Source organism: Spermophilus citellus, assembly GCF_964194105.1.
Source record: "Spermophilus citellus genome assembly, chromosome: 5".
Taxonomy (NCBI): domain Eukaryota; kingdom Metazoa; phylum Chordata; class Mammalia; order Rodentia; family Sciuridae; genus Spermophilus; species Spermophilus citellus.
Window position 1 is genome coordinate 151,372,694 of NC_138186.1, and position 22,703 is coordinate 151,395,396.

The window sequence follows — 22,703 nt, forward strand, 5'->3', positions numbered from 1 at the left end:
TAAATAGCAAATTGAAAAAGTTAATTCAATAACATCATACAGGCATAGTTCACATCTTTGGGGCTAAAAATTATGTGTCATGCTGCCAGGAAGAATAATAAAAATATGAAGCAATATACAGGTAACATATCGAGTTGATAGGAAAACATGCAAAATATGGCACAATAGGAAAGGTTACATGATCTGTCTTCAATCTGATTTCCTTTCCATGGTGTTCTGAGGAGAATTTTTTAAAAAATGAGGGAGGAGGAAAGAGGATGTTTTCACAACATTAAATATTTAAAGTGGGTCGATAAGAGCACTGTCTCTCAGGAATCCTTCCTCACTCATCTCCATGCCTCCCAGGCAATGGAAGGAGTGCATATGTATGCCACACTGAGAAAAAGCAATGTGGAAATGTGTTTGTGACAGTCTCCAAAGAAGAATCTAGTGTCTAGCTTCCTGGGTAAACAAAAGTCACCCAGTTCAAAGAAAGTCAGGAAATTCTCCGGAAGATGTCTGTTTTCCTGGGGGCAGGGGTGGGGGGGCGGTGGAGGACAGGACACATGGGACAGGGAGGGAGGGCCTGGTGGAGAGACGGAGAGTGCTGACAGCATTCCACCACAGAATGATCTCAGAAGCACTGGAAGATAGATCATTAAAAATACAACACTTGTGATCTCTCTTCCATTGCAGATACAGAGAGCTTAGTGAAAGCAAAATGATCAGTTAAGATCAATTTAGGAAACCTGGCTTTATACAAATAGGAGTAAGTAGGTGGATTTGTCCAAACCACACTATTTACATCTTCTAAACCCTATCATTTTGTGCAATGGCTAAAATTTCTTGCATGTCACAAGTATTTCTCCTCCTCCCCCACCACACAATGTGGCTGCTTTGAAGAATGTCAGACTGGGAATAAGGAGAAGAAAGGGCCATTATTTTGAAGTCTCACAAATTCAAGTTGTCTGAATTCAAATCAGACAACTTTCAGCTTAAGTATTTACAAATACCTAAATGGTGTTCAAGAGGCACAGCCAACCAAACTTATATCATGGGATGAAAACACTTTCTAACACATTCTCACAACACAGATTTCACTGACTTCTCTCCCTGGGTTAGGTGTGTACATTAATTTAAATCCTTTATTTAGCAATTTCAAATGGCACCTTGAGTTCTTCTGACTAATGAATATTATACAAATGAGTAAATAAATACCAAAATAGTTCCAGACTTAGCTACAGACCACCATGGTGTAGCAAGAGCCAGATTTGCCTTCCCACCTGAAAACTACTGTAAAGACAGATAATATACATGAAACAACAGCTTTTGAGATGACCAGCCACCTAGGAACAAAGGCAGTGATCCCTGGAGGAAGGCAAGCAATGAGGTGTGCACAACAATCATCCTACCATACTACCTAGAGAACTTTCAGGCCATGCACAGAAAACAGAACCCAGCAGAGACCACAGTCTCTGTGCACAGAGGGCTTGGAGCCAGAAGTCCAGGGAGCTCAGAACAGCTAAAGACCACAGGGCCAAGGATCGGGGAGAAAAACGTTCCACAGGGAGAACGCCAAAGACCCTAGGATAAAGCACTCAACTGTATATCAATCAGTTGAATATATATGTGCATGTGAGGCACTACATACAGCCAGAGAAGAACCACCTGAAAGTATTGAAAGCACATGCCAGGTGTTGACAGAGTACCAAGAATAGTGCCTCTCCAACAGATGGAGCAGAAGATCTCATAGTGCATGAGGCACTGGTTGGACCAGGAAGAGGGATCAAACTATCTCCAAGAATCTTAACTATGCCCCCAATAAAATGTTTAAGCATAGTTTTAAGAATTCTAAAAAGTTTCTAGTGCTCAATAAGGTCAAATTCTGCTATACCAGCTAAAATTATCAGGCCTACAAACAAGCAGAAAAATCTGTTCCATACAGAGAAGAAAAATTAATTTTCTACCTCAGAAATGACACAGAATTAGTAGAAAGGTTATTTTAACAAAGTTATTTTAGCTGCATTCCAGATGTTAAAAAACTAGGAACACCTACAAAAGGAACTCAGTTGAACTTCTAGAGAAGAAAACTTGAAAATCTGAGACAAAAATTACATTGGGCAGCAGATTAGGTACTAATGGCAGATTACACATCACAGATGAAAAGGTTATTATCATTTTTTAATTATTATTATGTATTATTATTAAAAAGGTTATTATTATTTCTATTAGCAATAGAAACTAACCAAAAGGAAACAAACAAAACACCTACTCAAAGCCTATGATTCCAAAATTGTGTCTGCTATGGTTGGGATATGGTTTGCATGTGCCCCCAGAGGTCTGTGAGTTGTCCTCAGCTGGGCAATGTGAGAGGTGGTGAAAGTTTTGAGAAGTAGGACCTAGTGGGGAAATCATTAAGGGCACTGCCCTTGGATGTGATTAACATAGGTCTTGTGGGACTCCAATTAGTTCCTGAAAGAGAGAGTTGCTATAAAAGAGAGCAACTTTTATGGCTCTTTGGCTTCCTGTGTCACCATGTGATCTTTCTTCCTTCCACATGTATTCTCACTGTGATGCCATCTGTCATGATGTGATGTAACCAGGTCCCTTGCCAGAATCAGCACAATACCTCTTGAACATCCAGCCTCCAAAACTGTGAGCTAAATAAACCTCTTTTCTTTATAGTGTACCTGACCTCAGGAATTTTGTTATAGTGATAGAAATCAGACTAATAATTGTCTGAGAGTTCAAAGAAGGTCAGTTGTCCTGAGGTTGAAATTCATTATATAGGTGAAGATCAATTTAAGACTTTAAATTTAAAAAAATGTTTATTTTGTTAATAAGGTTGTATGATTTTATTGATTTGTCTTACTTTATAGATATATACACTGTTTCTAAGACCTATATAGAGCTATCTATGGAGCCTTAAATGAGGACTAATAAAAATTATGACTCTTCCATTTTAAGTACCTAGCTATATGTATATGTATACATACATACATAAGTACACACACATACATATATACACATAAATATGTGAACACATACTTGTAATAATAAAAAACCCATTGGAAGGCTATTCTTCTTAATACTTTTAGTATAATTACTTTAAAACAATCAAAATCATTAGGAGAGCTTATTTCCCTTCAAAGATAAACATTCTTTGTTTTTCCAAACTGGTTTCTAACTGAAAAATCTTTCATGTCATCTATAGCTTCCAGTTTTCCTTGCTAAATACTCTGGATTCTAGAAACTATCACTCACCTTCAAGATTTCATTATTTAATATAAACAGATGATCCCCATAATAATTACCTTTCCTTTATTTTGCCCCTTCAGTGGAATAAAAAGTAGCACATTGTTAAATTATTTAAATTCAACTTATAAATGATAAGACATTTATACCTGCTTGCCTCACCAGTTCTGCTATTTTTTTTTCTTCTTTTTGGTACCAGGGATTGAACTCAGGGGCACTTGACCATGGAGCCACATCCCCAGCCCAATTTTGTATTTTATTTAGAGACAGGGTCTCCCTGAGTTGCTTAGTCCTTTGCTTTTGCTGAGGCTGGCTTTGAACTTGCAATCCTCCTGCCTCAGCCTCCTGAGCTACTGGGATTACAGGCATGCACCATCGAGACTGGCAGTTCTGCTATTATTTAAATAAGCCATATATTCACTTTCTTTTTGTAATCTTTCTCCTGTTACTTTATTGACTTAACTAGCAGGTCCATGCTGGTCCCTGGAAACATGATAAATAAGATATAATCATTAGTGTCTATAGCCTAGGGTCAGACAAATGAAAAACATTTTTATAACAACAACTGGGGAGAACACATGGGAAGAGTAATGAGGAGGTGACCAAGGGTGCTGGGGACAGGGCTGGGGAGGCAGGAAAAAACTGCATAACAGAGATGGCCTTTATGTGTCGAATGTGTGTGGAAGTGCACCTAATAGAGAAATTGGAAAAGGACGTTAGATGCCGAGAAAATAGCGACTGTAGATTCAGGAAGCACAAGGAAGCAGAGTGTGTTCTGGGAACGAATCAACTCGGGTATGATCACAGTGCAGGTTTCGTGAAGAATAATAGCCAGATTGGAGGAACGAGGCAGAAACTGAAAAGTGGGTCCAGATAATAATGCACTTCTTACAATGAGGCCAAGACTTGGAGTTTTGTCCTGGAGCATGAAGGTCACAAGCATCAGAGTGACTCCAGGTGAGGCAAGAGTCAAAGGGGGTTCCTGATTCCAGCTCAGATGAGGATGGAGTGGGTGGGGATTTAGTGGAGAGGCAGGAGGAGGAGCAGGTCTTGGAGGTAAGGTGTGATCTGGACACACCGAATCTGAGTTTATTTGGGCCATTTAACAGAGGTATCCGGCACAGCTCTGCACTGTTTTCCGACTAGGACACCTTCTGAGTCATGGATCCTTGGAAGATTTCCTCCTGTGAGCATCAACCCAACTCAAGTCCCTTCCACAGGCCAGGTCTCATCAAACACCCCTCCCCTGTGTTCCGCGCAGGGTTTCTTGTCACTCCACATATTTGCATAATGGGAAGGGTGGCTTCTCCCTCTGTCTTGAAGGCCCACCCAGATCACCAGACACCATTTCCACCTCTCTGCATTTGCCTTTCTCACCATGCTGGCACATTGCTATTGCTCCCCAGAGTAGATCTGCTCTAAGACCTCCTCCAGCCAACTGCGCATCTCCCTCTTCCAAGCCCTCCCTGGCTCCCTGTAGCTCCAACGGGCTCTAAATCAGTTACTTCTTAGAAGCTCTTAATCCTAAACATGGAGGGGGTGGGGTCTACTGCCATTAAGTTGTTCAAGTACTAAGACAATCTGGTTCTATAGAAATTTTTATTTGAGTTTTCTATAAAAAAAATTGTAACAGTTTCGGGGAATATAGAGGGAAGAGAGAGGGGGTGGGTGAGAGTGGAATATTGGTTGACAGCTCCTTGAGGCCAGGGCACACTTTTGTTCAACTCGAGTTAAATGGTACTAACCAGGGCATGTGAGGACTTCAGAGAAAAGAAGGTTAGTATGTCCTTCAAATTATCCTCTAACCCCAGGTTCTAAAACTGAAATATAAACTAAGATTTTAGGGGCCCAAATTTTCTTCTGAGACTCAGATATTTTTTGGTCAAGATATCACAGAAATTTAAAAATACCTTTCATAAAATAATCACTTGGTAATTAATCGGCCTAAAGTCTAGCCAAAATATGAAGTCTCAGGTTTAGAACTCTACAGTTGTAGTCAGAGCCAGAAAAGATACACTTTGAGAAGGAAGCTCTGTTCTCTCACTAATTTCATTTAACCTGCATGCTGATCTTTTGGCCATTTGGAGATGAATAGCAGTCACAAAACAGTGACAATCACAAGCTCAAATCTAAATTATTTCATTTTAAATTATTTAATAAGCTAATGTTTATTAGCCAATTCTTTCTGGTTTAGTAAATAGGAAGTACCTGTGTGTCTCATGCACTTTGCTGTGTACAACAAACACAGAGGTAAATAAAACATTACCAGTTGGGCTGGTGTTGTGGTTCAGTGGTAGAGTGCTTGCCTAGCATGTGGGAGGCACTGGGTTTGATTCTCAGCACCACATATAAATAAAGTCTATTGACAACTAAAAAAATATTTAAAAAAAAAACATTACCAGTAAGCATAAGATTCTCAAAGTTCACACCTTCAGATGTAAAAAAAAAAAAAAATGAATGCTAACACAATTTTAAAAGAAAAATAATAATAATCATACACGAAGCAATAGAGGAACACCACAGACAAAGCAGGAAAAAAATCTGCTTTGAGGAGTTGCAAAAAGATGTGTCAGAAAGTGACATTAAACTAAGTTTCAAAGCGGGAAAGGAAGATGGGAAGGAATATATATATATGGAGCATCGACTGTTCTCCAGACACAAGTGAATCATCTTATTGTTGGCTCCATTTTAGACATACTAAGACTGAGGCAGGACAGCTAGAGTGACTTCAAGCACTGCTTCGTATGTTCTGTGCAATACGCAAGCTCCCTCCCAACGACAAGGAGTATTATAGGTAGAAAAGAGTAAGAATCATTATTGCTATAGTTAAAGCTTCTTAAAAAGTATCTCTTATAAAATCTTTACTTTTAATAAGTTATTATATTATGGTTGTGATTATAATTTTCTATCTGCCTGTAAAAAGCTTTCAAAACCCATTTAGAAATGCCCAGGTTCCAATGTCATACAAGAGATTTGTGAGACTTAAAAAATCATATACAGAATGTTGTATCCACATGCATTCTTCCAGGAAAAAGGATTGGGAGCTTTTATAAGCCTCAAATGAGCCGATGAACCTCTCTCTCTGAAGAAGCCAAGAACCATGGATCCACTGGGTTTTGCTAGGCTTTTAACTGTTTTTCCAAAAGGAAAAAATACATATATGAGATTCAGTTTAATACATAAGGAAATGCATTTCATATACAATAAGGAAGAAGATTAATATACTCTATTAATAATGTAACAACTTGATAATGAGACATTGAAGTGACCCTTACCCACCTTTCTAATAACTACTCAGGATGTTAACAGTGAAAGGATCATTTAGAAAGCTAATTTCCTTTTCATCATGCCTGTTAAGTGTTTACTTTAATTCACATCCTGTGTGACCCTATGGGAAAATTTTTCACTAATACTGGGGAAAATCCCACAGGGTTACACAGGATGTGAATGGGGCCTGCACTGAACAAACTTCAGCTTGAAAAATAAAATTAGATAGGTGAGTTTCGCTTTCTGTTTGTCATAAGTTCCACTTTTTTGGCTCCCAAAGTTTAGATGCATCGTGTACCTGCATTTCTGAGATGGCCGTTCAACAGCATCCCAACGTTCTCACTGTCTTTTTAAAAGAAGGATTTCTCTGTGTTGCACAGCAAAATCCTTCCGGCAGAAGAGGCAAATCTGTGGTGTCAATCAAGGCGAGCTGGCTGGAGCACTCCCGGGGCTCCAGCATACCTGTGCTGCACACAGTTCAGCCGCCGTTTTCCATTTCCTGTGGAGAATACACATCATACCACTTCCCCTATAGAAAAAAGAAAGCAGCCCAATTTAATTGCTGATGGAAACATTGTCATACTTTCCACTGGCCAAGCTTGAAACCATTACTGATCTAACCTTCATTAATTTTTCCATAACAATTTGCAGAAATGTCAGGAAGCAGCTGTACGAAGACTGATTAATTGTCTTTATCACAGCTACTTCACCAGGCGCATTCTCTCTGTTATTTATACATCTTTCTCTCTGTTATTTATACATCTGCATGTATAAATATATATTTCAGTTTTTTAAAAAATTGAGGACTTTTCTGTGTTGATTGGTATATGGATGGCGGTCTGTCTTACTCTGAAAACTCCATATCTTTGTCTGATGTCTTCCAATGGCCCAAGCCATTTCAGATCTGGAGGACACCCCACGAAGTTTGGGACAGCATCCATGAAGGAAAAGATTGCCTCCTGCCCATTACTCAGAGCTGTTCAAACAGACGTTAATGGATTCAAGTCTTAGAGCAACACTGCATTTATTAGTCAATCACAGGAGCTAAAATTCACTTCCGAAATGTGAATTAGAAAATCAAATGCCCTTTTTCTATTTTTTTCACTTTCTTTCCTCCCTCATCATTTTAGGCTGAGCTATGCCATCTGTCTCACCCTATCAAATAATGTGTTGTGCATGCCTGGCAAAAATAAGTGGAACAGTGCACCTCAGAACCCCCGTGCGCAACCACTGAGCGTCTCTAACTGGTACACAACAGAATCTGGCCATCTGGGGTAACCGGTTACAGCAAGCTTGGCTCCTCCACCACTCAGTCTTGCAGACTTTTAACTAGTTGGCAAAATGTCAACTAGTGTTCAAGAACAGAAACACTAACAAACATTTCTTTTTTTTCAAAACACAAGAATCCAGATATATATTTTCAAAGCGAACTTGCCGATGTTGCCGGTGGGAAGGCTTCGAAAGCAAAGATCAAGATGCTGTCACATCCTTGAAATGGAGACAGAGTCAACTGGAACCTGGCGCTTTGCAGCTCTACTCAAGTTTGGGGTCAGAACGTGTCTGTCCTTCCCCCATATTGCCTGCATACATACAAGGAAGGGACTAAAGCGGAACAGATGTTGAACCAAATGACACCTTTCAGAGACAGCTCTGCGAGACCTAGGGGGAGAACCACGTTTAAAAAAAAAAAAATTTCCAAAAATCCATCACGTTCCCAAAACCAAAGAAAAACAAACTGAACAATAGTAGCATGTAGCATTCCAGCAGTAACTGGATATGGGCTCTGGAGCAGGAATATCTGCTTTTAATTTCACCTCTGTCATTTATTAAATATGTAAATAACATCAGGCAAGTTACCTAACCTCTCTGTACTTAAGTTTTCTTATCTGTAGAGTGGGGATAAAAATAATATTGCCATAATCATTACGGGAATTATATAGTGCTTATAAATGACACCAGGAAGTGAACTACAAAGGTTAGCTATTAATTCTAGATTTTCCTTTTGGTATTTCAGGCATATATGGGGGAAATAATGTGACGAGAGTTCCGAAATTAAGAAAGTCCACCAAGTAGGTGGAAAGGTTTCCCTGATGGTAAAGGGATGCAAGGGTATAAACACCGCCACTGAAACTGGATCAAGCAATCATGGTTCAGAGTTGGTATCTTAAACGTCCCCCAAAGGCCATTTGCTAAAAGTTTGGTCCCCAGTGACAAGGAGGTAAGCCTAGTGGAAGGAAGGAAGGTCACTGTGGACATGTCCTTGAAGGGATATGGGACCCTGACTCCTTCCTCTGTTTCCTGCTACCATGAGCTGAGCAGCTCTGCCCCACCACGTACTCTGTGTCACAATGCACTGCCTCGCCACAGGCCTGAAAGCAATGGAGCCAGCTGACCAGGGATAGAAACCTCTGAAGCCATGACCTAAAAGAAACCTTTCCTCCATTGAGTTGTTTCATCTCAGGTATTTTGCCACAGTAATGAAGAGCTGACACACAAGGGTCAGTATCTTATGACTTCTGTTGACAGCATGTCTCACAATGCTATGGGACATCAGAGAGAATACAGCCAGAGTCATCACACCTCACCACCATTGTCAGATCTGGAAAGAAGAGATGGAAAGAAGCCACCACAGGCCAAGAAAAGGCAAAGGAAGAGGGAAGTGGATGTGGCCTTCATCATAACCAAAGTGCTCGGCTGAAGACAAAGGTTCTCATTCCCCAGGCACGAAGATCAGGGCTGGGGTTCCAGAAGGTTACAGAGGGAAGGAAGGACACTGCTTTTAATTCCTCTTCTGCCATAAGACTTTGAGTAACTCACATGCTCTAAAGACTTATTTTCTGCAAAAATATACAGGATTGCATCAAAATCAGAGTTTCTCAAACTTCTGTGACCCTCTTTACAGTCTGATGAAGCCTGTGAACCACCCCCCCCCAGAACACAATGTTTTAAAGTGTATAAAAAACATTAGATTATAAAGGAAACCAGTGATAATAAAATACAGTTATCTCAAAAAAAAAAATCCTTTAAGCAAATGTGTGGACAGTAACTTGCTATACCCTATGTCTAATAGGGACCATAATGTTGAATAGTCATAATCATAAAGACACCTTGAGGTATTAGCCACTGTAGGAATGTGATATGAAATTATCTGCGATTTCCATTGATGAGAAAGTCATCACTGTCATTTGTTGCCTAAGTTGAAAATAAAAGCAATGCTGAAGTTCAGAGATTGGTGAAAAATAACGTTTTTTTTTCCTCAACCAAATTCTCTGAATTCTGTCCATCTGTAGTTAAGATCCCCAATCTAAGTGAAAAATAAATCCCTTTACAATTTCAACTTTCTAAGATCAGTGATTATATCCCGGGCTTCACTCCACAGAGAATATGTGCAAGGAGAAATGAAACTATGCCTGTGCTTTCAGCCATGTGGGGAAAAACAGTTTTACAGGGATAGACATGTCCTCCCTGCTCGCTCCAAGGGAGGGAGCATTTATTGACTTGGAAATGAGAGATTCAAACACTACCAGGCACCACCAGCCTACAGGCAAATACATATGCAGTGGCATTAACACCAATTAACCACAGCTCCTGTTCCAGCCCCACCTGCTCACACAGGACCTCCAGTCCCCTTGAAAAGTCCCAACCAAATATTTCTAGGACTCCAGCAAGGGAGACTTAAGGAGCCCACAGGCAGTCTGACAGCCAGTCACAACACCATCTGCCATTTCTTCCTTCCTGTGCCAGCTCCCCCTAGTGTCTCAGGAAGGAACTCCTCTGCTGCCTCTGCAGATTGTGTCCACAACAAGAACGCAATGCCCAGATGCCCCAGAGCAGCAGTGCCCATACACCCAGACTAGAAAGGTTCTTGCCTTGGGTCCTGTGCTTTAGAAAGCCCACAGACCACAAAGACAACAAAATAAATGTATTGGAAAATACACAACACCTTCATTATTGGTATGTAGATGTCCCAGAACCCTAAACCCTGCTCCCCAGGGAGTCTTGAGTCAAATCTCTTTTGCACCAAACCCCCTCCCCCCCCAAAAAAAGAGTGAAGCTGAATGCCCTGGTTTGTGCTGGTTTGTGGGAAGTGCCACTGAAGAGTGTGGAATTAGATACCATTTCGAAAGCAGAGATTTAAGAAAGCAGAGATTTAAGAAAGCAGAGATTTAAGTTAAAGAAAAAAACATAGTGCCTAATCCTTGCTCTTGGATGACATGAACACAACAGACTCTTGACTATAGTCATGCCAAGAATCGCTTTTCTTGTTTCCTTTAGTGCTCCAATCAGTAGTTCTAAAATTATTAATGAATTAGTGCAGTATTTGGAACAATCATACTCGGTGCCCATACACCCAATTGCAATTCAACAATTCTTCTTGGTCTCAAACTTGTGAAGATGTCAATGGCAGGAAGCATGATGCTAATTCTTTACATTAACATCTAAATTGACACTTTCCATTCAATCTATAAATACTTTCTATAATCTATAAATTACTTTCACAAAATTAGAGCACTTAATTAAATTTCCAAAAAATTATATATTAAAAAAGCTGAAGCTGTTTATCTTTGATTTAGATATTTTGTTCATTCATTATAACATAGATTTACTTGTCTTTTAATTTTGGATATTAAAGAACTTTTGAATTTTTTTTTTTTTGGAATTTGAGAAGTATCCTAATTCACATTTTTTATGAAAATCTATTGATATTTTGTATACTTTGAATACATTTACATCTTACATGTAAATCTTATAGGTCAAAAATGAATGTAAATCAAGGTCTTGCATTTGTATCTTCTCTTTTGAAGTTCAGAAACTAAAAACACCTCCTCCCGACACACACTAAAGCAAAAGTAGTAGAAAATCTACAGTCAGTGTGAAATTTAAAGCTACAAACAATGAAAGTAAACAAACTTGTCAGGCATGACCCATATACAATTCACTAACGGATGTTTCAAATACTTCTTTTAATGAAGATTTAATTACTGTTCAGAAACAATAAAAAGGAGCCAGAAAAGGTATTTCTATCATATTTGCAACTTGAATAGAGTCAGGTAAAATGCCTGGCAACTTCATGTTCTTTACAAATAAAGATTTCATTGTGATCAAATTAAGAATGTTTGTGAGACTTCATTTGAACTCTTCCCCTATAGACCCAACAAATATTGGCCGCCATGACTTTCTCCCTAGTTGTGTGTTCTTAAGGTCCAAACCAAGCTTGGATTAAAACCAGTTCTCCTCCAAGTTGGTCATGAAAGCATTTCCATCAGTTTTTTTTTTCTTTCCTCTACTCTTATCCATAAACTTTGTTGGGAATATCTGTAGTCATGTAACACAATGCTCTGATCCAGTTCAAGGGGTCAGGGAAGCAATTGGTATGTCTTTCATTGTCTGCCTGAGAATCTACTGCCCCTTTTCAGCCAGATGTAGAGCCATAGTTGATTATTAGTGGGCGTTAGTTAGTACACCCTGGTAGTGAGAAGGAGGCATTTGAGCACCATAAAGTCCATGTTTATAGGCAAAACCACTGACTTAGTTTGGCTTTTCTTTCCTCACTGGTCTGTCTTCTTCCTGCCTCCAAGGTTCCTGGATGCCATATTCTGCACCACCTCCACACCTCTTGGGCATTTCCCTACCAGACTTATTAAAGTTAAGGCCTGGTAGATGGAAGGACAACGGAGGCCCAGCGAATGAAGCAGGCTCAGAAAGCCCCTTTCGCATTTTTGCTCATAATCCAGTCCTTAAAGTTGACAGATAAATCTTGTAGCACAAGTTTTTTTTTCAACAATTTACATGATGAGAGGGGGGATAGTAGGGGATAGGAAAGGTAGCAGAATACAACAATTACTATTAGTGCATTATGTGAAATTGTGGATGTGTAACTGACGTGATTCTGCAATCTGCATTTGGGGTAAAATTGGGAGTTCATAACCCACTTCAATCTAATGTATGAAATATAATATGTCAAGAGCTTTGTAATGTTGTGAACAACCAATAAAAAAAATGTAAAAAAAAAAAAAAAAAAAAAAAACAATTTACATGATGAGGACCATAAATGTTTTGAGGAGAGTTGTCCCTTTCACACTTGAACGTTTCGAGGAAGGATGTTTCCTAGATATGTGAATTAAGGAACTACCCGACAATAATCCATATTAACTTGTGTTTAAAAATCTGTACGGAGAAAGAATTTTAGAGATTTTGCAGATACACAGAAGTCCAGTTTTTCACATAAATGTATGTGTGTAAATGTATATGTGTACATACACCCAAAATCAAGAGTGCTGATATAGGGGAAGGTCAAGTTACTTGCTCAAGGTCTGAAAACTATTCTGGGGCCCTAAGCAAGAACCTTGGATTCCTGACGTTGCAACCAATGGCTTTTCTAGTTACTCACTGCTCCCTCCCCACTACTGCTAACTACTAACACTGTTGCCACGACATGGAAATTATTCAATTTAGAAGTTACTTACTAGGCTTTGAAAATGTTAGAAAACAAAACAGCACCATTGCACTGTCAAGAATCAGCCTCATGTTATCTTACATATCATTACTAAATATACAAACTCCAACATGTCCAATTTTAATAGTACAGAAATAATACATAATATTTCTAAACCTAATCTCTAATTTATCTAAGAAAAGGTTTGAGTAATAATGTTATCATGAGTGAAAAGATCTGAAAATGTGTTCTGCAGAAAATGTTAACTAACATGCATCTGTTCTAAAGAATAATTCACAGTGCCAACTTTAAAATGGAATTAATTTATTTTTATTTAATTTTTTATCAGAATTCCAAAGTGCATCAAAACATATGCATGTAAAATATGGCACATATAAAATAAAATAATGAACAATTATAATTTTAATAAATGTTTAACATATAGTAATAAGTATCTTCAAAATAATATTACATTATCTTCATGCAGTAGCTCATTTTTGTAATCTAAGCAAAGTCCTAAGAGAACAGATCTGTATTTTATATGATGTATATAATAGCATGCTTCTTGAAAACAATATTTCTTCAAAAAATATAAAACATGCCTGATTTAGAAGTTCCTTTTCAGTATCTGAAATTAGCTTCTTAAAATATCTCTTGCTGTTCTTAATTTAGAAGAAACTTCCTTTATGTATACTTTTAAATAGCATCAGAATAAAAGCTTACATGAGGGCTGTGTACAGCTCCATTTTTACTATACCTACAGAAAAGTTAAGTAACCAAAATATTAAGTCTTCTTCCGATCACCTGTTAAGGTTCACAACACACATATTTTACAACACACATATGGCTCTACTTATTTTGAAAATAATTTTATAATTAATTATTTAGCAAGTTATAAGACTGATGCTGTGATATATTTCCTGAAAAGGTAGTGGTTTTCTACTTTAAACCATAAGTTCACATATGTTGTTCAGTACCTCCCATTCATATCCAGCTCAAAATACTCTATCTTGCATTTATTGGAATAAAGAATAAAAGGAACTGACCAATCCCTATCCTGAATTAAAAAATGAGCAAATGAATAATCTGAACGCACATACCAGACCAGTTCCCAATCTCTCCCAGGCAACAGATTTAAGATGTAAGAAGACAAATGTTTTCAAAGACAATGATGGCACAAACATATAGTATTAAGAAAAATAATACCACAGTGAAATTAATTTTCTTCTCTCAATAATTTAAAAAAAGCCACACCTACACAAAAATCTTTTGTCTTCATCAAAGAACAAACAACAATGACTTCCAGTTATGGTGTACAACTGTAATCCCAGTTCTTCGGGAGGCTAAGGCAGGAGGATACAAATTTGAGGCCAGCCTGGGCAAATAAGAAAGACCCTGTTCCAAAAAATAAAATTATTTAAAGAGATAGGGATGTAGCTCAGTGATGGAACACTTGCAGCATGCAAGAACCTTTGGGCTTAATCCCCAGTACATGGTAGGAGGGTCTTAGAAGGGAAACTCAAAAAAACCCCCAAAATTTCCAAATTTGGGTTAAGGTATTCTTAAAATATTATAAATAATTCTAGACTAACATATAATTTAACTAAAATACTTTAATCAATCTACAAAAACATTAATATATTCATCAAATACAAAAACTCAAAATTTATAATTGGCAGAATGAAATTTATTGACATTGATGCAAATGCCATACAAACGTATCTTTATTTGCTTTAGGGACAAAATAACTTTAACAGTTCTGTGACAAAGGTCCCATAGGTCTCTTAGTTCAATATTAATTTCTGACTATTTAAAATAGAGGTGAACTTGGTAGCACTTTATACTTGAAAAATTATTCCCAAATATGTGCTGCAAAGTAAAGAAGGGAAGGGGTTGAAGACATTGTTGGCTCATGAAATACGAAATAGCCAAAATAAAAACCAGATACATCTTGCCAGGCCAAAACTGTCATCCACAGTTGCCATTTGGAAGAAAAGTAAAAAATTACAAAAATGAGGTAAGAAGAGAGATAGTCATAAACCCCAAGAGACTGGGTGAGGTCTCCCAGTCTCAAGCTCCCCACACTGTTGAGCTTGATCACTGGCTAAGAAGATCTTGCCAGTGTTCCCAAAGGTGGGAGATGCCCCTGCACTGGGAAATCTCCTGGGATATTTACATGTGCACAGGAGCAAACCCTGACTCCATCTATCCCAGGGCTTCAGGTAAGAGGCAGAAAGCAGCCTGCTAAAACATCTTGCCAACTCAACTCTCAAGGAAAGGGAATCCCAATGCAACAGGTGAAGCTGAGAACACATGGTGACTTCCTCCAAAGCTCTGAGGATTCCCGCTCCCATTCACCTAAGAGCTATTTTGAATTCTCACAAGTTGAATGCATTTTAGGGTTCAAAGAGATAGGACATGGGGGCTGGAGTTGTGGCTCAGTGGCAGAGCACTTGCCTAGCATGTGTGAAGCACTGGGTTTGATCCTAAGCACCATATATAAATAAATAAAAAATGAAGGTACATCAACAACTAAAAAATAATAAAAAAGATAGGACATGAATGATGGGGGAAGAACATTTGTATACAATAGTCATCTCATAAATGCATTTTTCAAACAAGCTGCTACTATAAAATAGGGAAACTTTTATATTGGCTAGTTTCCTCTAAGAAGGAATGTATTTTATTTAAGTGTTTGAAACAAAATAAAAATTAAAAAACTAAATCTTACATGTCTCCTCTCATATTTCCCAGCCCCCAGCCTGGGACAAAGGGAGGGTTTAATAAATGTTCATAAAAAGGATAAATGAATAAATGATTGTAAACACGCTCACTCACCATGTTTACATACCTTGGTGCACATGTGGGATTAAGGAGCATTTGTCCCCCATTATACCACTCCTTCCCACTTTTTAAAATTATTATTATTTCTTACAAGATAGTTTGATATGATATAAAATACCCCTTTATGATAACATGGGTACCTCTGAATGATTTTTCATTATGCCCAGTTTTCTAGAATAACATGTAACAAAAATCAGCTAAGCATAGGCATAATACAAATTTTATCCCTTACATTCTCTAGTCATAGGCTAATTCATCTTAATGAAGCCACTTCTGAATATTTCTTCAACAAATTCTCCTATTATTCTACAGGTTGAATAAATAATAGTATCCCTTCTAACTCTGGCTCCATTGCAGCCCTGTTTCCAATGGTTGGGTGCAACACAATGTGCCTGTACATGACTGTGTGTTTTGTCTACTTCCTGGCACATAAATACCCCTGAGGACAGGAAAAGAACTGGTGTGTGTGTGTGTGTGTGTGTGTGTGTGTGTGTGTGTGAGAGAGAGAGAGTGTGTGTGTGTGTATCCGCACACACACATGTGCGTGCTTGCACACAGGCACTTCCCTAGATTGTTCTCCATGGAAATCTCCTTCCATGTGGGACAGGAGCCAAGGAGAGCCCGAGGACTTCCCCAACCCTCAGCTGAGGGTGTGGCAAAGGCGCTCACCATTATGAGCTGAGTGCCCACAAGGAAGGAGGAAGGAGACGCAGGGAGGAGGCGGGAAGCTGGGAGCAAGTGCAGAAGGTTTTGCTGTGAGAAAATAATCTAGGAGTTCAACATCGGGACGGCATTTTAAAGTTTGCAAAGACTTCTCAGAACTAGCACATTCTCAAGTGAGGCCTCTAAGACCAGCCAGAATGTGGAGATCTACATAAACTTTACCCAACAAGGAGAAATCACAGAGAAAAAGCTCAGCCTTCTTGCTCACTGATGTATTTAATTATGTCTTCAGTATAAAAAAAAAAATAAGTTTTAGAACATTTCCAGCCTTACTTCTACACTGAAACCTCTTCGAGTCCCCATGATCCAATGCAGAATCCATTAACCCTTTATTAGATACCAATGTTGGTGATTGTTTTATAATTGCACATAATCTGAACAGAATTCCCATATAAATGGAGCTCCCAGCTCAGGGCCTGACATAACAGTGGACATTCAAGAAGAGCTCCTCTCTCTAACAAGCTCCTCCTCCCTTATCCTCGCTGAGTCTTGCCTGTCTTCGTTTTCCAGTGACACTTTGGACTGCTGAAATACTCTGGAATTCTATAGCTGAAGTGCCTTCTCTCCTAAAGGTCCCCCTGGTTTCCAGTGCCCAAGTCACACCCCTCGCTCAACTCCTGCTATTGTTCTGATCATAGTCCACTTTGAATTTTAGTTAAACACATATATATATCCTACGTCCCCAAATAAATGTTCAGCTAGTTGGGAGCAGGACTGATCTTGTTTTTCTCAATACATACCTCCATAATCCAGCATAATGTCTTGCACCTGGCTGGCTTTCCATAAATATTGACTGATTCAAACATTTGACTCCAGATATTCCATTGACGCTTATTGCCTTCCTGTTTCTCACCCCTCATAGCCAATCCTAAAATCCATAGATAAATTCATCTATGGTTTCTCTCCCTTCTTCCCCTTCTTTTGTATAACTTTTACAAATATCCTAGATCAGGATTTTATTACTGCTCCCTAACTTACCTACCTCCAATGTTGCCAATTCTTCTCTGCAATGCTATCTGTGGTAAAATTTTTTAAAAATCATCCAAAATATAACTTCATAACTCAAAGGTGGGTCAAGGTTCTCTAACACTTACCAGACTGATGTGCTACTTACATTCAAGGCCCTCTGTACTCTCTGGATTAGACTACCTTCCCCTTCTCTTCTCTAATATCTTCCCTTCACTTACTCAGGCTGTATCCCAAACATACTCTGATACTTTTTGTTCTATAATCACACCAATATTATCCATCCCATCTTTTACCATGTGAATATCATTCTTTCCTCTGGTCAAAATCTTGCCCATCTTTACATGTTTCCCCAGGAAATGCTTCCTGATCCCCAGTCCCCCACCCGCAACAAACCCACAAGATTATTTTTTCCTCCTCTACCTTCATGAAACATTTTATATAGGCTTCTCTGGGGGCACTACTACCAGCTTTCTTATATTCAAGCAGATATACACTAGTCTTATCTCTCTTTTAGGGCTTATCAGCAACTTGAAGGCCAAAATGCAGATGCATTCATCACCGTATTCCTCTCTAGCACTCGAATGCAAAATTGCATATGGCAGAACAGCCATAAATATTCATTGAATTTAACCAAACTAAAGCTTTTACAAATATCCAAACGAGCTCAAGTTCCATGTAAGAAGGATCAGAGCCCAAGCCAACAGAGTGTTGGCGTTTGTGATGATTGGTGTTCTTAAAATTTCCACTTAAGGTTGATGACAGAATCAAGCTCTGCTACAGTCCATGAATAATTTATTTGTGCACAAAACATTCTGTTAATGGAAATCTTTTTATGGCTCAAGATCTAAAATATATCTACTGCCCTATAGTTATTAAACGTTTACTTTAATCATTAGTACACAAGATAATGACAAATGATGATTACAGTATCATTATATGCTCTTAAACCGATTTAATCAAGAATACCTCTTCTGAAATTTAAAAAACTCCTCCATGGATGAAGGAAAGGGTGGATTCTACTGGAACCCGCCAAATCACTGCTACCATCAAATTTAAGAACCCAAGGTTTTCTCTTGTTAGAAATACCACAGTTTGTAAAAATAACCTTAAATTCAAACAGCTAGTACTTTTTTTTTTCAATTTGAGTGCTCAATTAAAACTCCCTCTGCTTGCCTGCGCTAGACTGACTCAGTCTAATACATCAGAGAGAAAGAGAAACGCGAGTGTTTGCGCATTCCCTAGATGTTGCAGCCTGCCAAAAAGTGTTCCTCTGCTGCGCTATTTCAGTGAGTCGTGAGATGGCAGTGATCAGGCTCCTCAAAAGGAAAAGAGAGCTGTCTCCCTGCGTGTTTTTATTGTACAAGGCTGAAAGGCACACCTCTGGCTGTTGTGATTACACTGATAAGTACACATGTTCCTGAGGATGTGAACTTGGGGGGATTTGGGTAGGGGTAAGGTTGAGAAAATCTGAAAACCTGTCCTAGATTCTTGGGAAATACTGAGGAAGCTGAAAGAACTTTGAAAAGGGCAAGTCGACTCAAATTTTCGAGTGAATTCCTCTTTTCCACTAGAAGCGCTCATGGAAAAAGAAAAGGAGAGCAAAATGTGTGCTTTTAAAAAATATGTATGTGCTTTTTATCGGCTTTTATTTCAAACAGTACTGATGTACCATCAAATTCATCACACTACTCCCTAAACAGGTTTCTCTCTGAAGCTCTCTTTTTCCACTAAAAGTAAATTTTTGCACTCCTAGGCAAAAGCTGACAGCTTCCTCCTGCCCCGCCATCCTCAGGGCCTGTGCACAAATGTGGGCACTTTCCTACATGCATGGACACATGCACACACAACATACACACACAGCCCCCCAGACCCCCAGTCAGGCAGCAATTCCCTGGCTTCCTTGCACTTTGCCTCCTGTTGTCTGTGGCCGGTGGGTCCCTTTTGCTATCACTGCAACTCACACTGGCAACACTGATCTCTCACCAGGTCTACATCTCTCACCAGATCAAGTCAAGGGGTTAAAAGGTACCCCAGGTCCAACTGGCAAGTTTCCAACAAAGGACAGGACTGGGCACGGTGCCTTTGCATGCAGAGGACCCAGGGAAAATTACCAGAGGCAGTGACTTGTGGAAGTGTGTAGAGAACCTTGAGGAAAACAATTAGAGCTGAACACAGTCACAGGGGACACCATTATGCAAAACCAGAGGAAGGAGGGGAAGGGGAGGAAGTGAAGTCAGAAAGAATTCCTTGAGCCCCGGTTGAGTGCCTTTGTCTGTGATGTCAGTGTGGGAGGAGATGTAAAGGGCACAACATGAGGTGACAGCTCTTGACAGAATTCATGTAAGTGCATCCTAAGTAGTTTCCTTGCTCGCAGGGTCTGCTGTGCCCACTCAGCCACCCTCATCCCCACCCCCAAACCACCCAACACAGCCCAGCAGATCCAGCTTCCAAAAGTGCAGCTTGGATGGTGTCACTGTTCCGTTCAAAACTGTGTAAGAGCTTCCCACCATGGGCCAAAGGAAATGTGCCCCAGAATCCTGCAGCCCAAGACAGTGGCTCTGCCTCACTACTGTACCCACACCAGCACCCCCAGGAGCCCTTCACATTCACTGGCCATGTTTCATTTCACCTCATTGTATCTTTTCAGAGCACAATTATTATTATTGCGATGGCCAAGTCAGGGGAAGGCAGGGGTTTTAGTTTTGTCTGGTGAGGAAGAGTTATTATTTTACTTTAAGAACAGCTTTTTGCATTAAAAAAAAACACTACAAATAATTATGAATTGGTTCTTCTGACTCTACTCTGGATATTTAATAAGTATCAGACTTGCTGATTCATCTCACGAATGGAATTAAAATTAAACATGTGCCAGATAGCAATTTTCAAAATTAATTTCAAAGAAAACCCACAACCAAATATTCTGTTAAATCCAACAAATATTTATTGAGTATACGCTATTTTTTTAATCATTATTTTTTTCAAGCTGAAGAGGAGACCAACAAAATAAAGACCTACTTTGGCCCTCGAGCAGCATACAGTATGGCATGTGAGATAAAACCTCACATAAATTAAGTTGCATAAAGTGCAAGCACAGAAATACATGTAAAAAGTGACATGAGAAAAATATGGAGTGTTAAAGGGATTCTGAAGGCAGATGAAATAAAATACGAAGGTAACTCCGAACGAAAAGAAGTAACCAGAGTGTGACTTGGTAAAGTGCATTAACCAATAATGCAAATAATAGGTGAGGCAGAAAATGCAATTTATCTTTTGGGAATTCATGGATGAGAAGTCAACACTGTATTAAGTACAAAGATAAAATGAAAATCTCTTTGTGGGGAATTCTGTCCAATTGCCAACTTAGAAATTTATGGTAAAAACTGCAACCGCCATGAGAATCAGATTTGAGAAGCTGATCTTAATTCTACAAGGATGTTGCTAGAGGTTCTGAGTGTCTCAGATCAAGGGAATGCAGGTCATACCTGTCAGAGGGCTGGATAATTTGCATTCTTACAGCACAGCATTAAGTGTACTACTTTGGACCTGCTCAAGCTTCCCAAGATTTTAAAATGTAACTCTTCTCCAAAGTTCAGTATGCCTTCCATTTCCTTATGTGAATCATATTAAACAGAATAGAGTGACCACATTTACCAGGCTCCAGTATTTGGAAACCACCAGTCAACTAGACCAGTGACCTCGCAGTGATCGTGACATGCTGTCTGAAGTTGGAAGAGCCAGGGTTCCATTCTAGCTCTGTGACTCACTTAGGGCTGTGACTTTGAGTAAATTACTCAACTGCAACACCTCCCCCCCAAGACTCTACTTCCTCATAACACAAAATAAAATGTGTGTCATATCTACATAATAGTAATTTTTCTCAAAGGAGATAATGTGCAGAGACACCATTTGTATATTTGTACATTTGTAGGCCACTACCAGAGTGCTAATGCACAGCATTATAAAAGCAATGATCCTATGATCACCTGGTTTCACCTGGTTTTGTTTGATGAGTGAGAGGAAAACAAGTGGTGCCTCCACCCCAAGCTGCCCTACACTGCCAAGTCAAAGGAGGGAGATGGGAAGGATGGATAGAAGGACATGTCACGAGATGGTAAGAAAGCATCCTGCAGCTGCAGTTTCAGATGGCCACAAGACACACTGCATTTTGCTCATTCTAGGTTTAATTAGTGCTTGCTGACTGCCGGATAAACACATGAATGGATACCTTGTTGAATTCACGAATGAATGAAGGTATAGTCAAGGGAAATGCATGGGAAACTGCAGGCCAAGTCAAGAATGTAATGGAATTTATGCAAGAACGTAGAAAAATAGTTTGGGAAAAATGAAACCACATAGCTCAAGAAGCTAAGAGCCATGGGGGTCCACTCACATAGACTGCAAAGCAAATGAAAGGGCAGTCTTCCTAAAAGCAGACAGAAGCAGCTCCAGGGCCCAGAGTCCATGTTTCCACACCAGTTAGTAAATACTCAAACATAAATATAGCCACTCTCCTCCACATTTATGGGTCCCTTATATTTTTTACATTAAAATACAGACAGAAGAACTATATGCATCTGAAAAGCCATAAAAATGATCCTCCATAAAAGAAACATTTTGATGGCTACTTACAACACTTAGCACTTGTAAGATCTACCCTGAATTACCTTTGATGGCAGGAGTAGTTCTAGTACACACACAGGTAACAGCAGATCTAATCTGCACTCTTACCGAATCATTATAAGACAGCTAAAATGTGTCCAAATAGAATTACTAAAAGTTTTCCTCCATCTTATTTTCCTAACTGATCTAAAGTGATACCAAGAAAAAAAAAAACATAAAGATACAGCAGAAAAGAAAGAAGAGATGGCTGAATGAGCAAGGAGTCCAAGGAAATCACAAGATACAGCAATTTCCACTGAAAATAGAATTATGTATTTTGGATTTTTTAGTGTCAAGTAAGATCTCAATAATTTCTGACCAAAAATTACTAACCGTAAATTGGTATGCAATTCTCAGCAAGTTAATTACTACCTTGAAACCCAATACTCTCAAATGAATATGGGATTCTTACTTCAAAGAGATTATACGTCTATAGCTCAGATTTTACCTTCCTTCCCAATAAGTACCACTTACATAATTCTCAAACATTTACAACCAGAGAGAATTTCAAATATGAGAACATGGTTAGGGACCAGATTCCAAATAATAGTACCCTAAAATGAACAATGTC

General features: G+C 39.0%; 1 protein-coding gene across 36 annotated transcripts in view; it reads right to left on the reverse strand.

Annotated features, from left to right (window-relative positions):
- The window catches only part of HIVEP2 (HIVEP zinc finger 2), a 184,461-nt gene that overhangs the window by 57,571 nt on the left and 104,187 nt on the right, over window positions 1-22,703 (reverse strand). For 16 of the 36 annotated variants that reach the window (XM_081294835.1, XM_081294843.1, XM_081294838.1 and 13 more), the window contains one exon: window positions 6,800-7,030. The exons of 19 other annotated variants lie outside the window; for them this stretch is intronic. The gene's annotated coding sequence lies outside the window, so the exon portion shown is untranslated. Of the gene's footprint in view, window positions 1-6,799; window positions 7,031-7,936; window positions 8,110-22,703 lie in introns of those variants that run through there. One more of the 36 variants, XM_081294865.1, reaches the window with a different exon arrangement.